This window comes from Onychostruthus taczanowskii, unplaced genomic scaffold, assembly GCF_017590055.1.
Source record: "Onychostruthus taczanowskii isolate IOZ18803 unplaced genomic scaffold, ASM1759005v1 scaffold44, whole genome shotgun sequence".
Lineage (NCBI taxonomy): Eukaryota > Metazoa > Chordata > Aves > Passeriformes > Passeridae > Onychostruthus > Onychostruthus taczanowskii.
The window spans coordinates 3,334,996-3,352,295 of NW_024501903.1; positions in this window are offsets into that span (position 1 = coordinate 3,334,996).

Below are 17,300 nucleotides of genomic sequence, written 5' to 3' on the forward strand. Positions count from 1 at the left end.
CCTAGTTATAACAGTTAATAGAAGGAAAACCAATTTAATTAAATTTCAAGAAGGGCTAATCCAATAATGTTTTGAAGTGGATTTACCTTGACTCCATGTCAGAAATCTTGTCCCAGATTGCCCCTCTGAAATAAATCTGATGTTAATTTTCTAGCAATTCTCTTACTGGATTCACGTAGGATTCAGACTGGAGGGTCCTGCTCATTCATCAGTTATGTTGGAGAAGCATCTGTAACTTTACAAGGACACATGGCTATGATGACTCTTCTGCTGACAAGCAATGACCCTTGCAGAGGTGCAAAAGTGGGTGAAATGGCACAGTATTTACTGCCCTGAAAATTACAGTTACTCTGTGACATTTCAGGATCTGAACTTGTATTTCTAGGCAGACCTACATGAGTCTCTATATGTTCCTCAAAATTGAGTTGCATCACTCTGTGACATCTGCAACTTTTTATACAAATAGTTTTGGTGTGTCTGGAAATAATTTCTGTACAGGTAAAAGACCTAATATTTTGAGAATTTAAAGTCCACTTGTATGGATCTGTTGGAGTGAGTCCAGAGGAGGCCATGGGGATGCTCAGAGTGCTGGAGCACCTCTGTCATGGAGACAGGCTGAGAGAGATGGAGGTGTTCAGCCTGGAGACAAGAATGCTACAATGGCATGTTAGAGCACCTTCTAGTACCTAAGGGAGATCCAAGAATGCTGGAGAGTTGCAAGACAAGGGCAAATGGCTTCAGATAGAAAGTGAGTAGATTTAGGTAACATAATTGGAATGAATTATTGACTGTGAAGGTGATGAGGGACTGGCACATTTTGCCCAAAGAAGCTGTGGAGGCTTCAGCCCTGAAAGTGTTCCAGGTCAGGCTGGAGCAACCTGGTCTACTGGAAAGTGTCCCTGCATATGGCAGGGGGTTTGGAATGAGGTGACCTTTAAGATCCTTTCTGATCCAAACCATTCTGTGATTCTATGATTCTGTATAGAATCAATATATGATCATTTTCAAAAATCTGTCTTTGCAAACTTGACATGGAAATAACATAGCTGGTTCTTCTTCTGGAAGAAAAAAAATATGTTCCTCCTCTGACCCTCTGTGAATGCCACAATACTCAAATGAGAAAAAATAACTATCAGACAGTTTGGAAGGCATCTGTGTAAGGACAATGGTTTAACACTGGCAAACAGGTTTTTAGTATTGGCTGGTATGTTAAACCATGAGGAGAATGAGAAAAAAGTCATTTTGAATCACTGAGAATGTGTGAGTGGAGCAGCAGCAGATCCCTGTGGATGGGTTACAAAGATAGATAAGATACTGATATTACTAATAAAACCTGCAGAGGAAAAGAGAAAGAAGAGAGACAGAAAAGAGAGAGGAGCAAAACAAATTTGGAGAAAGTACTGTGTACTTATTCCAATTACCATGATGCTAACAAAAAGAGGGATTTAACTGAAACTGCAAAAAACTGGAGGAAAGGAAACAGAATATGCTTGTTTGCCATTTACTCTTTTAAAGGGCATTATTTTTTTTTTTTTTTAGAGAAACCTAAACTATAGATTCATAAAAGATTAGGGTCTACAAATAATGACATTATCTAAAGACCTTCATTCACAGCAAATTAGCAAAATAATTTAGGGTTGGATTAGATCACCTGAAACAGCAACTATGCAAACATTTTCCAAGTTATTTGGCATGACAAATTTCCACCCAGCAATACCACTTATGATGGAATAATATTCAAATACTATGTATTGAATTGTTATATTGCGTATATAATACTCAAAAATAGCTGCAAATCTGAAGCACTTAGATTCTGGAAGAGAGTCTTTAAGAAAACTTTAGAATACAATAAAATAAAAATTATAGTAATGGTAGGTATGGTATAGTTGAATTTATATGAAAAATTATCATAGTATCACATGACACTGTGATTAAAAGTTAAATTTTATGCAAGATGGATGGCTTAAGTCCTATGATAGAGGGATTAAATCTGCTTCACTAACAGATTGCAAAATGCAATTGTTAATTTTGTGCAAGAAGAACTCATTACACAAGGTCACCCAATAATAGCATTCTTGTTCCACGGCTATTTAATATTCCTAGTCTTGATTTTGATGACAATATAAAAGTATTACTGATTAAGTGATGGATAGCACACAAAAAAAAAAAAAAAAAAAAAAAAAACCAAACAAAAAAAAAAAACCAAACCACTCAGTGGTATGTAAACATGAAAGACACTTGCTTGATGTTCAGTCAACCTGAACTGCCAAGCTTAATGGTCACAGTTCAAGAAAACAGGATGGTGAAGTTTTGTGTAAAGAAATACATTAGGAAATGAAGGAAAACTTAGAGATTATGACTGGCACCAAAACATTCCACAGGAAAAGGGATGGAGTCATGACTGGAGGCAACTTGAAGTGCCAATAGCTGATGCACCCAAAAGAGTGCCAAACACCATGTTGTGTGCAAATTGCTCTCTTAGAAGAATCAGGCTTTAGCCTGGGGTATCACAGAATGGTTTGGGCTGGAAGGGACCATTAAGAACACCTCATTCCAATGCCCATGCCATGGGCAGGACACCTTCCACTAGAGAAGGTTGCTCAGAGCTTGACCTGGCCTTGAATGCTTCCAGGGATCACTTCCTGAGCTTTTATTTTTGAAACCAGTAAACCATGTGTGAGTAGTATGTTCTTTTTTTTTGCATAAGAAAATGTAATATGAATTTTTTTGATTCCTTCCTTTGTTGATTATGTTGTAAGAAATATTTAAGCGGTGATTTTCAAATTATTCACAACTGTGTACCAGATGGGGATCTTCCAGATGATCTTGATACACAAAAGTTCTATTTGCAGCTTGAGATGCAAAAAGCAGATTCCATAAAAAGATGCTAAGACTCAAAATCCCTATAACAAGGAATGGATGGAATCACAACACAGAGGTGAAACAACCATTTTTTTTCAACTACTGAGCAGTATGTAGAAATCTATAGGCATAGAAATTCCATTCTGAAATATGCGTCCTACACAGTTCTGATTGCAACTTCCCCTGAAATATGTAAAAGTTACAGTGTTTCAATACATTATCTTTCACATTTTGTGAAAAATGTCCTTTGCAAAAAGTACCTATCCAAAGGAAAAAAAAAAAAAGGCAGCATAGAAGAGAGTAAGACAGGGGAATTTTCCTCTAAATCACTTATCTTTGACTTCTGTTAAAAAAGAGATGCTAAACTTCATATAACTATGTCATTTCTTCTGTTGAATAACAGACTTTTTTGTACTTGGAAGCTTTAATGATGAGTTTAAGGATTTGTTTCTTTGAAACTAAGCACCTTGTTTCCCTGAAACCTTTTCTTGAACTGACATCCCCTTATTCAATAATGCTTTTAATAGCTGCACTACAATAAATATTTTTATCCTGTGTGAACAGCCCTGAAAATCATCGAGTTTTAGAGTAATATAAAGTAATGCTTCTTATTGACTTTTATTTGTGAATTCAAAACATATACAGTAAAGTTCTTGTTATCTATTTACTGAATTTATCTTTCATTGTACTGAAATGCTTTTTAGATCGTGTGTACTGATGCTTGCACATTCCTGAAGATGACAGCAACCATAAGGTTGAAATACTGAAGACCATCAAAAAACCAAATATGAACTACTCATATCTTCAAGCACTTAGAGCATATCAAACAAGCAAGAGAAAAGAAACCATATGCACCATATGAATGAGACTTAAAACAGCACTGAAGCTTACAAACAAGAAAATTTGGGCATTGAAAGCAGATAAACTGTTTTTTTACTGAAACTATGTGTTTCAATGGAACAGATTGATTTGTAGAAATTAGGATGTCGGCTTTGTAATTTTTTAAGGCATGTATCAGTTTTCAGAAATGATGTTGGGACATCCTTTAAGAAGTGTTTGAATGATCTTGCAAATCATAAACAAATTTCAGCATTACTGCACACGAATATTTTGATCATGTGCTTTCTGATGCTCTTTCTGGTGTGTGATTTAAGTGCCTTCCTTTTGCATTGTGTATTGCTTTGTGTTTCCAAGAATATTTCCTTATGCTAAGTATCTTGAACATCAAGAAGATAACTACATACCTGTACACTGTAACTACATGTGGGACAGATAATTGTCACCATTCAGACATTAATATCTCAGGGCTCCAAACTCACTTATGAGAGCAAGCTTCTGATAATCATTTTCCTAGGGCAAGTTCTGTTTATCAGTCCTGAGATGAGTTATTAAACAATATTACGCCTGAACTACCTTAGCCTGCTCAGTTCTTCTCTGCAGGCAAAAAATTGTTTGCATGGAGATCATGATATCCCTTTGGAATTCCAAGTACACACAATAAGGGATGTCCAAACAGATGTTCTTGCTGTTAAAATGTCAGCCTTGAATGACACCTATAAAGAAAGGATGGAACTCTTGGGGCTATCTCATACATTTGGAAATGTAAACCTCTGGCAACTCACAATACCACATAAAATCCCAGTTACTTTAATAAATGAAAGCAACATAGTCCGCATAAACATTTTTGAGTCAAGTTCCCTAAGACTGGAGTTCATTTATTATCACTCTGAAAGTCTTCTAAAAGATCCTGCATTACTATCAATACTTTCAGGCTGACACCGGTGTTTCTAAGTTAGAAAAAGAATAGAAAATATGAGTATTATTGCAGGCCATTAGTTAAGCATGTTCTCAGATTCTAAGCAATTCTATAGTTTCTGGTAAACTAAATGTCACCTTATTTTAGTCTTTCTATTTTTTATCTCTTTTCAGAAAATAGATACATAAATTCCTGATGTTTAGAATTTCCTTTGTACCTGACCTCTTCTTCCATAGGATAAGACATATGAAGGTCATTGAAGGATAGTCTGGGACAACTTGTTCCGTAGTTTTACAATTTCAAAGCTCTACAACTATTTGCAAAAGTATCTGGAATACTTTGAATAACCCTGAACACAGCTAAATGTGAGACTAGAGAGGATGTCAAAATGTTATCAGTATCCATATCTTAAAAGCACTTTTGTCCAGAGAAAATATATTCCAAGCTTAAAGCAAGAAACTCTAGTAATTTTTCAGGTAAATAAGGACTTCTGAGGTTTCATTGCTGGTGTTTGTGTTTTGTTGGGAAAACACCAGTACTTGTCTTTTAACTGAAACACCTTGACTGCTTCTCAATTAATTTGTAAAGATTTCGGTGGTAAAGCACTCATTTACTATTTTCTGTAAGCACCTTTCACAAAGTGCTTTCAAGAAACACACTAGATGATGAAGATAATAAACCAACTACATAGAAGGAACTAGAAGGCTGCTGTTAGCTTAGAAAATCACCAGATTTCTTAGTAAAGTAAGAGTTTCACCAGAGAAAAAGAAAGCCTAAACTCTGAAAAATGTTCAAAACACAGAGAAGAACTTATGCTGTGGGGCAGGTTTTTAACTCCTGGGGTGTTCATTCTGAGAGAACATAAGATGTGATTCTTTAAACGTTATATGTCTGATTCCAAGATGTCAGATGTCAAAACATATTTCCATGCAGCCTCGGCTTGAAATCTTCTCTCTCCAAGTGACGAAGTTTTCACACATTTATTTCACAGTAGCCTAAAGAAAGACTGACTGATTTGTGGTAGAAGAGCTGTAGTTTCATGAGGAAACCAAGAAATTGTTTTAAACAGAAATAGTTTTCCCCCAATGAAAATATTTCAGGTTTGAAGACTTGCTTTCTACACAGTGGTTGGTTTTATAAAAGCTCCATAAAAATGGAAGTTTGCTTTTTCTTTTAAAACAGCCGGAAAATATTTGACCAGGTGATTTTTTTTTCTATGCAGCTGTTTGTAATGTTTATGGTAAGCAATGGCAAGCATAAATGGAGAAGTTATGACAAAGTTCATTTCTGTTTAGATGCTAAACTTAGACAGCTTTTGTTGAAATAATGTCATAGTAACCTAGAGGTGAGTAAAATATGAGTCCATTCCAACTAAATATAAGTCACAAAAAGCAGAAGAACAGACATCCTACTCTCTGCCTGATCTTCAAATGATGACATGAAAAAAGCAGAGATACCATGGCATGAGTGTTGTCTTTTCAAGTCCTGCAATTGTGTTCTTAATCAGATTAGGAAAACATGCAGGTTTAGTCTCTGTTTGCTCCTGATACAATGAATGTCAATATAGAGGGCTTCCAAGAGAATCACAACCATTAGCAAAATAAAATCCTAGTGATCTGTCCTCTTGGTGGTGGAATCTGACTGATACATCCCTTGAAACTCAAGTATTATTTATTTTAAATAAAACTGACACCATCAGACATCTGTGAACAATCCAACTATGTCTAAGTCTTCTGACCTTTTCTCGCAGTACCAACTGCCTTGGCAACTGTAGTCAAACCTCTGCAGACCCTTTATTCAGCTCCTGCACATGTTTTAAATCAATCAAATTCTGTAAGGGCAATGCCAGCATGTTTATTTCTTTCTCTGATGCTGTAGTTGCTTCTTTGGCTGCTTCATCCATCATTAACACACACATTGCAGAGGAGATTGGGCAGCTCTGAAGGTTATTAATGAGATACTGAACTTTTTAGGTCAGACAGTATGACAGGTTTTCAGAACAGATTAGGGATTTTGGCAGTTCAGCTACAGATGACGAAAAAAGCTGTTCGGCAGATCACGTATATTCCATGCACTTTGCACTGAAGAAACCTCCCAGGGTTCCTAAAGTAGGTGAGGCAAGGCTGGCAGAAAGAGCTCAGTTTTCTTGTAGAATAACTAAGTTTGGGAATAAGACACAGGCCTTAAAAACCAGGTCTTCAGGGGCAGGTTTCTACTAGTCATTTTGTAAAACATAAATGTCTATTGTTTATACTTCCCTATAATCTCTTTTCATACAGGCTTGTCCAGCATAGTGCATGGTTTGATTCCAGACTCTGAGAGATATAATTATGGAAATAGAAACAACAGGTATTTGCGGGACACACCACCGTACCAGCTACTAAGCAGAAAATTAACCAGCTGAAAACAGTACTGGTCACTTATCTAAACTAGATGCCACTTACTGGTGATAGTTTTGTGCCCCAAGTATGGTTTCAGATTTAGCGAGAAGCCTCTCATTCACTTGCCCACACAAACATAATCTTTTTATGGGTGCAACAGTGGGCTTGAAAAACCTGCTTGTAGATCAGGAGTGCACTCCTGGGGAAAACAAGAAAATCTGAATTAAGCTCATTTATGAAATATTTGTCTGAAAAAAATGCCTGGCTATATGTAAACATTTTTTATTAAAAGCTGTGGACAATGATTTTCACTGGATATAATTGAATGTCATATTTCATTTTGAAAAATATTCAACAGTAAAGTGTTTTAGAAACATGACCGAAATTCAGCTTTTATTTGATTAATTAGTGAACGCACATTCACATGCATGGAAGTCGTATATAATGTATGTGTGTTAATCTACATTCTCATGCACAAAAGTAAGCATACATGAACAATATGATTCTTTATCTGTGTGCTTATGTGTGTCTTAGTAATGGTGAAAATATTCTTCTGGCATATATCTTTATCTGGATGAGAATTATGCAAAGTTATCCATGACCTAGTGTATCTGGAAGTGACTACTCAGATGTTTCCACTTCATTGGGGCAGATCCAGATGTGCTCTGATTTACAGATTTTCCCTTTCATTCTCTATTCACTTGACTTCTCTACAAATATTGAAGAACTTTGGATAGGATAACAAGGAACACATGTGCATGGTGGAAAATATTATATAATTGATATTAAAAAATGTTATATAATTAGGTGGTTTTGTGTGGAGATTTATGATGACAGTAAAGACTGGAATAATGAATCCTTTCTCAACACATGTATAAATAGAGAAAAAAGAAAACCAGACATACAGACATTCCAAGGCTTCTCCAACAGTGCAGAATTTTTTTCCAGAATAGGATATTTTCCATTTCCCCTGCCCTTCTCCCACCCACCATGTGGTTTATAATTTGTAAAAAACCCCAACTATTCAGTTTCAATACAGTAAACTTTCCTTACTCTAATTAATGCCATTTTTTAAAGCTTGGACAGTATAAGATACTTAATTATTCCAGTGGTGCTCCTCTGGTGCTCATCACCATGGCATCTCAAACATTAATGGACCATATAATAGAATGGTTTGGATTGGAAGGGATCTTGAAAATTGTCTACTACCAAACCCCTGATCTAGCTTCCTAATGCACTTACAAGATAGTAACTGTACAGAAGAAAAAAAAAAAAAAAAAAGAAAGTAAATAAAGCTTCTTCATTTTCAAGAGAATCCTTTGAAAAGGTTTTTACTAATTTAAAAGATATAAATCACAAGCATCCTCCCATTTCCTAAAAAGCAGTGACATTACAGTGACACATGACTATTAAACATTCACTGAAGACCTTTGATTTATTCATCCATCCACATTAGCCCTCTAAAATACAGAGGCATTTTTATGGTTTCTCCCAGTTTAGGAAGTTTTAAAGTGGCTAGTTCAAGGTGACCCAGAAAACCACTATGTCACTATTACCAAAGCTAGCTTAACAGATCCCTTAAAAGAAGGAATATGGAGCAGTTTTGAGGAGATGGTGCATGAAATCATAAGTGAAGCATTACTTCCAGTAATGGTACTGACCTTTTGTAAGTGCTGTGATAAAACCGAGCAGAATCTGGAACACGTCTACAAGTATCACAAGTCACCTTGAGAACGCCTCTTCTAGATGTCCATTTTCTACATTCTAATATATGTCCCCATACAGCACAAGTTGCTCCCCAAAAAGGATGCAGAGAAGAGTACAATGATGATTTATTTTTATGACTATGCAATCTCTCTGTGAACGATTCCTTGGGATCCCCTTAGGATGTTTATCTTACTATGGTATTTCTGCTTTAAGGAAATATGCTGAAAATATTGCTTTGAATAATATATATAACATAAAGCCCAGAATTGCAGAGTGTAGCAGGGATATAGCTCTGGACTTGTGATATCATGGTGTTCCTATTTTTTATGAAAAAAAGAGAGATCTAATATGGGAGGTTTTTGGTTTTGTTTTGCTTTGTTCTGTTGGGGCTTGATTCCTTTTTTCCCTCCCTCATAAATATATCTTACTCCTGTAAGTCCTTATCCCTTCCTTACAAAACAGGAGAAATCTTTCCTTGAACATGTCCTAGGCTTTTTAAACTCAAGAGCAAAAAAAGAGCAAGGAGACAAAGGCAATTTTGTGGTTGCACAAGTTGCTCTCTTTACATCACCTCATTCTTGCTTCTACAAAAGGGCTCTTGGGCTTTTCTTTTTAGCATTGACACTATAAAATGTTTTTTGAATGGTTTAATGCAGCAGACATTGTAAGTCACTTCAAGCAGAATTTCTTATACATCCTATTCAATCAACACCACAGTTATTTTTTCTCAAAGTCTAATGTACTTTACTGAAATGAAGCTTTTCTTAGAATGGAAATGGAAATTTCTTAGCAAATGTCTAAAGGTAACCCTTTCTTTTCCCTTAGAGAAAAGTGTGCTTGAGTCAGATATCCACTCTCTCTGCAGAAGCTAAAATAGACACAATTAGAGCAGAAACCCCAAGTTAATATTCTCTTTTCTTCTCCTCTGTAGTACCTTCATTGTGGTAGGGGTGTGGAGGTTTTCTCCAGTACAGAATACATGCAACAGAAAAGGTGGCAACTCATCTGCACTAAAATACCTGAAAAAATGTTGCTACCTTCTGAGATAAAAAGGTTATTTTTTCAATATCAATTCTTTGAAAGAGGTTTTGAAACCTTATTCTGGATATATTGTGTGAGAAGGACATGGACTGTTGGAGAGGTACCATTACATCCAGAAGTATAGGCTCATACAAAATCTTTTAAAATATAGTTAATTTCTGATTTAATGAATATTTAATCTGACAAACAAATAATTATTTTTCTAAGTCACTGAAAACTCTGAAGTTGTTGTGTCAAGAGGGCTCCTCCCATGTAAACCATTCAGAGCAGGTGTGGTTGGTAGCCCTGCTTGTGATTATTTAGTGAATTTGAGCTAGGCAAATGAAAGATTATGTCAAAATTAACTAAAAAATATAATCAAATGCATGACATGCATCTGCTAAACTCATTGTTAGATTTATTTTTCCTTTATTCATTTATGAGGGAAAGATCCTGAGAAGTACTGCATCATTAAACAGTTTAGAAGTATTTCTATTTAGAAATATAAATAAAAACTGGTAGCATCTCTTTAAAGGAAACTTGTTTGGAATTTGAGATTTTATGTAAGTTTTGGAATGTAAGTTTTTCTCTGTTTTCAAAAGTTCAGTGTCAGATTTTGTCTACATGAGCTTTTAATTCATATATATCTACTTCCCTTCCTGAGCCCTGCCAGTTAACTTTTTTATTTACACATGAGACCGGCTGTAGATTATATTAATGAGGCCTGAGAAATTCTGTTATTCTTGAAAGGAAAATAGTGGAATGAGCTTGGACATCAGAACATGACATATAGCTGCTGTGTGCAAAAACTTTGGTGCATTTTTATCTTTGATATTATTCTCTTCCTGCTCTCAAGGAGCTGCAAATTCATGGGCTGACAGGCTAATATCAGCCTTGATAGCTTTCATTCTGCCACATTTTCTTGGACAGGGTACTTAATGCAAGCGTATGAGATACTGTAATTGACATTCTGATCAATAAAGGTCTGCTTGGCAAACTTGCAAACGACATTGAAGTGGTTTCCCAGGAGCTATTTAAATATCAGCAGAGGGGTACAGCACATGATTGCCTTCAGCCGCTCTGCTGCGCAGCACGTCAGTAATTAACACTCAAATATTTTTATCTTCTACTTCTTAAAGCAATAGTGGGCTGCTGGCTGAAGAAAACAGATCACACACGCTTTTATCAAAACAATATGAAGAGATATATTAGTATAATGAAATGGGATTTCTTCATCATTAAGCATTGGTTTACAACAGCCAAACTATAAAGAAAAATTATTACAAGATGGAAGTATTCTATCTGAAGAGATAATATTTTCTCCCTTGGTGTCCTGGTTTTGGCTGGACTAGAGTTAAATCTCTTAGATGATAATGCCATGGGGTTTGAATTTAGTATGAGAATAATATTGGTAACCCCCTGATATTTCAGTTGTTGATGAGTGGGGCTTGCTCTAACTAGAGCACTTTTTTGTGTCCCATGCTCTGCCTGTGAGAAGGTAGACAAGAAACCAGGAAAGAACATGGCCAGGACAGCTGACCCAAACTGGCTGAAGGATATTCTATACCATAGAACGTCATGCCCAGTATACAAACTGGGGGAAGTTGGCCAGGAGCCACTGTTCGTTGGTGGGGGATGAACTGGAAATCAGCCAGTGGATGATGAGCATGGTATTGTGCATCACTTGTTTCTCTTGGGCCTCCTTTTTATTATTATTTTTGTTATTTTTACTACTTATCATTAATTATGATCCTGTTTCTGAATTATTATTACTGTTACAACTACGACACTACTACTAGTACTTTGCTTCAGTTATTATTAAACTCTTCTCTCAAACCATGAGTTTTCCTTTCTTTCCAATTCTCTGTGAGTGGGGAAGTGACTATCTGGTACTTAGTCACCTGTTGATGCTAAACCTTGACATCTGAAAACATGAATTCCCAAATACTGCAGCCACTATATGCCCTACAGCACCGATTTTAGCCTTGACTCTGACCACAAGAATTTAAAATAAAGGGAAAAATCAATTCTTAAGTTCTAAGGGAGACATATAACATGTTTATGCATATTTTTCATCAGTGTAATAAACAATTTTTTTAAAGGAATGGCTTATTGTTTACATTGCTAACAAAAGGGATTTGGAGAATAATAGGGTTAAAAGATTTAAAAAAATGTTTAAGAGTCTATCTGCAAACTTCAGTATGGTATGACAGCATTAACTAATATAACCCTCTGATTTTTCCTGGTAAGTTGAAAGGCAACTGACCTGTGTTAATGAGCTATATATCCAGAACAACTGCAGTGTCTTATGCTGAAAAAACATTCAAAAGATGCTATATTCTTCAACTTCCCAGGGATTATGACTTCAACAAAACACAGAAGTGTGACGTGGTGAGACCTTTCTCAGTAAGTGAGCTGGTTTTCACAAGGATAGAGTTAATTTTTCATAGTAGCTGGTGTGGGGCTATGTTTTGGAATTGTGCTGGAAACAGCATTGGTGACACAGAGGTGGTTTCACTATTGCTGAGCAGGGCTCACACTGAACCAAGGCCTTTGCTGTGCCTCACCCCCCGTCCACCAGCGAGTGCGCTGGGGGTGCACAAGGAGGTGGAAGGGGACGGAGCTGGGACAGCTGACCCCAAATGACCCAAGGGATATCCCAGAGCACAGTGTATGTTCAGACCATATGGTGTCATGCTCCGCATATAAATCTGGGGAAAGAAGGAGGGACTGGGGGACATTCGTAGTGATGGATTTTTCTTCACAGGTCACCAGTATATGGGATGCAGCCCTGCTTTCCTGGGGATGCCTGAAGACTTGCCTGTCCATGGGGAGAGGTAAATGAATTCCTAGTTTTGCTCTGTTTGCATGCACATATTTTGCTTTTCCTACTAAACTTTCTTTCTCAACCCGTGACTTTTCTCACTTTTGCCCTTCCCGCTCCTCTCCCCCGTCCCACATTGGGAGGATGAGCAAGAAGCTGAGGGGGGCTGAGTTGCTGGCTGTGTTAAACCACTCAAGTGCACCAAAACATTTGTTGAACATGGGCCCTGAATGATTTGCTCAAGATCACACTGTGAATAAATACTCAGTAGGGAACCCAGAGAGAACAATAACTTAATTGCACCTGAAACAAATGAATAATGCTATATACTCTTCTCTGCTGTGGAACTTGCTGTTAATAACCATGAATAGAGAACTCTCTTTCCTACAGCACATGGTTACACAGTAACTGTGTAATTTGCTGGACAGAAAAAATGTTTTCTTAGTTTGTAATTCCAGCACTTTACAAGTGTTTTGGTTTTTTTTCAGAACATAAATGGAAACTCAAGAAATACATCATGTAGTAAATGTCAAGTCCCAGGCTGCTTTTTAGCAGCAGGACTGGCTGAGTGCACAAGTGAAATGAAATCTGTGCACACAGAGAGGTGCTGAGGACTTGTCCAGGTTCCAGTCTCTCTGCTGAGATTCTATTGCCTGTCCTTGGCTGATTGATTTCTACACAAACTCTCCCCCATCCCCCTATCAAACATAAAAATGGTCAAGGAAGCAGTTGTTTCAGGGACGGTGAAGCCACAGAGGATGCAAGTAACAAACAAACAGAGGGAAAAGACACATAAGGCAATTTGATCAAAAGTACAAGCTTGTTTTGAAGCAGTCTGAAGAGATATGGTAGCAGGGGAATATAGAGCCACAGCTCAAGTGACACTGGGGATCCCTCCAAGTGATGCACTGGAGACAGAACAAGCTCTAAGGATTAAGTTAGTTGCAGAAAGGCAAATGAGGAAACCACAAAAAAAAAAAAAAAAAAGGAAGTCAGAGCTACTTACTAGGCATAAATCAATGTCTCAAAAGGTCTGCTGGGCTTCCTGGGATGGGGGAATCAAGAGCTTTCTTTCCCTCAGGTTATTGCTGCAAAATGGCTGGAGTCTCAACCTTAACAGGGCCGCAAATTCCCATTTTCTGAGTCTTCTGCCTGAGCTCTTAAATTCCAATAAATCAAGAAAATTGGCATTTCTAAAAATACCTCTTTTACCTATCCTGAGATAATTACAGCCCAGGAGTATTCGAAACATACCTGAAGCCTTCTGAAGCCCTTGGGGTATGATTCATCTCATAATAACCACCCCTCTTTCCTGTCTCATCCCAGCTAATCATCAAAAATCTCCCAGTTTCTCCGCCTCCCTACACTTCACCCCTCTTCCCTTCCCTGTAAAGGATGTCTGTGAAACAGAAAGTTGATAAAAATAAATGGGAAAAAGAGCTTTAAAATCCCCATTGTTCCATTTCTGGTAGAAGAGTTTCTCGTTGTTGTAGAGTGAGAGAAAGAATCTCCAAATGTTCCTCTGGCTCTGTTGCAACCCCATAGCACTGAAACATTTTAGCACAGCTGGGAGTAAATACAGTAAATGGTAACAAATGAAGTCTTGGAAAAAAAAGATAATTTAAAAGATGGAGAAAACTATCTAGAGTTTTGTTTTGTGGAAGGATGAGTGCTTACACCAGTGGGAAGCTGTGCAATTAAATACTCCTTAAACTAATTCGGTCTGTACAGGGGCTGAGTTTTTTTCTGAAATTGAAGACTTCCTAAGAAGTAGATGGTATTTTTATTTCTCTTACCTAATGAAAACCTATTTCAGCACAGAGGAAAAATTCTAAAACTTAGGGGCTTGTGTTTACGGACAGTCCCTGTCTATGCTGCACGTGGCACAGCACAGCTGAGTGTCTTATATCACAAGGGCACCTATGACTGACAGCAAAACATGGATTACATGGATTTTCATGACTACCAGTTCCACAGGAAAGGTTAATGTATAGAAAGTCATGATACAACATTTGACTACTGGCTGGGAACATAGCTGTCCAGCAGCATCAGCAATCAGTTAACATGTATTGCTCCCAATTCTTTCAGAGTTGTCCAGTTTATGAAGCAGACTGTAACACTACCAGCCATGAAGAGTCTCTTGGGTTGTTACCTAATTCTGAAAAAGGAGAAAGAAAGTCCATTTACACCCCAAAAGTGCATGAAGATTAAAGGACAGGCAGCCTTATCTTCAAGAGAGCAGTGAATCTCCTTGATATATGTCCTGAACTGGAAATCTAAAGTTGTCTGCTATGCTGGTTTGGTACTTGTCTCTGAACTTAGCTGCCAGTGGTCATGACAGTAGTAATGCTACTGCACTAGACAAACCATTTATCTCATCCACAATGATGGTAATTTTCCCAAGAAAAGTAAGTTTGTATATAGTCATCAGTTCAGTTGGCTGCAAGAACTTAAGAAGTTATTATTACTGTAATATTAATTAATATTATGCATTCTCTTTAACATCACATATAATAATAACTTTAGTGCTGCACAAAATTGTTACATTTCTGAATGTTAAACCAAGAACTAACTTTTGTCTTCCCCCTCTCATTCTTATCCTTACCCACATGTTTATGAAGAAGCCTTGGCAAAGAATTTTTCTGGGTTGTTAATTAGATCGCCCTGTACCAAATATTATTCCTTCATTACAGTAAATTGCAAGTGTGTTCTTCTCTAGCAGAGAGAGAAAAGTGACTTCAACACACACTTTCCTCTCCCATTTGCACTAGGAATAGTTTTAAAAACCCACAAAAACCAGGAAGCAGTAACATCAACAGTGCAATGACTTTGTTACAGTTGGACCTGAATAATCAAAAAGCTATTACTGAATGCAAAAGAAGATTTCCCCAAATCTCTTTAATAGCCCAATGTCAGATGATTAGCTTTGTATTATCAGTTTAGATGGCCTGACTTTCAACCAGAACAGTTGAATAATGCCACTTCATTAAACTAGGAAGAAGACAGTCCATTCCTGTTTCTGAATTATCTTGCAAGCCTTTGTGAATAAGTCTAGAAGTGAGAGAACAAAGAGAACAGCTCTGAGATGTTGGCATTTAAAGTAACTTCAGAGTAGCTGAAGGTGCTGAGTGCAAGTGAGGCTCCTCTTACTGACAGTGGAAAAGTCAGTAAACAAATTCCAACTGGGGAAAACATAGATGTGAAAAGGTCTTTAATACAGATTGATTCCTCACTTTCTTTTTTTCTTTAATAAACATTCTTTATGATGATGATAGTATTCATCCCAATGGCTCATGGGTCTTGGATTGGTTAAACAGACAGTAATATGCAGAAGACAGTGGCATTGGGGAAAAAAGTCCAAACAAGTTTATATCAATTTTCTCATGAGCCTGGTGATAGCTACTTGAACTTAATAAAGGGTGATACAAATTTTATTTTATCCATTCCAAAATAACTCTCCAAGCCTTAATAACGTGTATCTTTGTAAGATCATATACTATTTAAGTAGTTATTTGAAGCTGTTCTAACTTTAAGATGTCTTTTCCTTTACATTTCTATGTTCTATCATTTTACTAGAGATAAAGCAAATAACCATTTAGAAAAGAGAATAACAGCAGAGAATCAGGTATAATTAATAAGATTTAATTAGGGCTAACTTGAGCAACCAGAAAGAGTGCCTAGGTCCTCATTCAGAGAATTTTTGTATGCCTTACACATTTAAATGTTAGGTCTACCTCAGCAGGTGAAAACAAAAGGGTAATACTATATGAGTTTGTACAAACTTCCAGGCTCAGCTGAAGAGTGCCCAGAGATTTTAAGAGAAAAGCAGTGATATGAAATGATACATTTCAAAGCTACCTCTTCTTTTAGACATTTTAGCCGTGTACAGAGATTAGGGTCTTAGGAAGGAGTTTACAAAGCTCAGGAAGTCACAGAGTGGTTCAGCTCCAGTAACTGCTTTTAAAAAATCCCAGCCAAAGCTGTTTCTTTTTCAGCAGGGTTGTGTGCTATGTTCTGTTTACATACTGAAATCACTGATGGAAAAACATTGTTTATTTTGGGCCAGAGGTAAAGCTGTAGTAGTGTGATGAAATATGCATTTCCATCTGGTTGATCAGAATAATCCTCTTACATCTATAATGTATTCAGCATACGCCTTATGATATCTTTAGTCATTAATTCCCCTGACATTAAGAGTTTGAAATTTAAATATGAGGCAGCAAAGTAGTGTATGTGTTGTATTTAGTGGCTACACTTAGTTTTCAGCAATATTTTTTTTATCTTTTGGAATTTTCCAGATTTTTTTCTTTTCCTATATAAAAAATGATGAACGAAATAACTGAATCCAAAAGACTGACAAAAAAAACTGATGATAAAACATATTTTATTTCATCTTCCAATTTTCAGACCACCTCTGGAGAAATCCTCAGGTTAAAGGCGCTGCCTGCAAGTCTAAAACCAGTGTGTTTTCAGAAAGCTTGTGCTGATAGGACTACAATGCCAAGAAACAATTCATCTCCCCAGTATCTCTCCTTCTAATGTTGAAAGGACTCCTCAATAGCAGAATCTCTTTTCCATTGCTACCTTTGTATACCTTGGTGCAGACATGTGAAAGAACCTTCCCATCTCAGCTCTGCCAAACACTCTTGATAATATCTTTGCCCTCTCACTGCAGGAGCCACCTTCCTTTTTAGGAGATGAACTAACTCTCATTTGACTTTTTTGATATTTATTTTAGTTGCTGTCATCA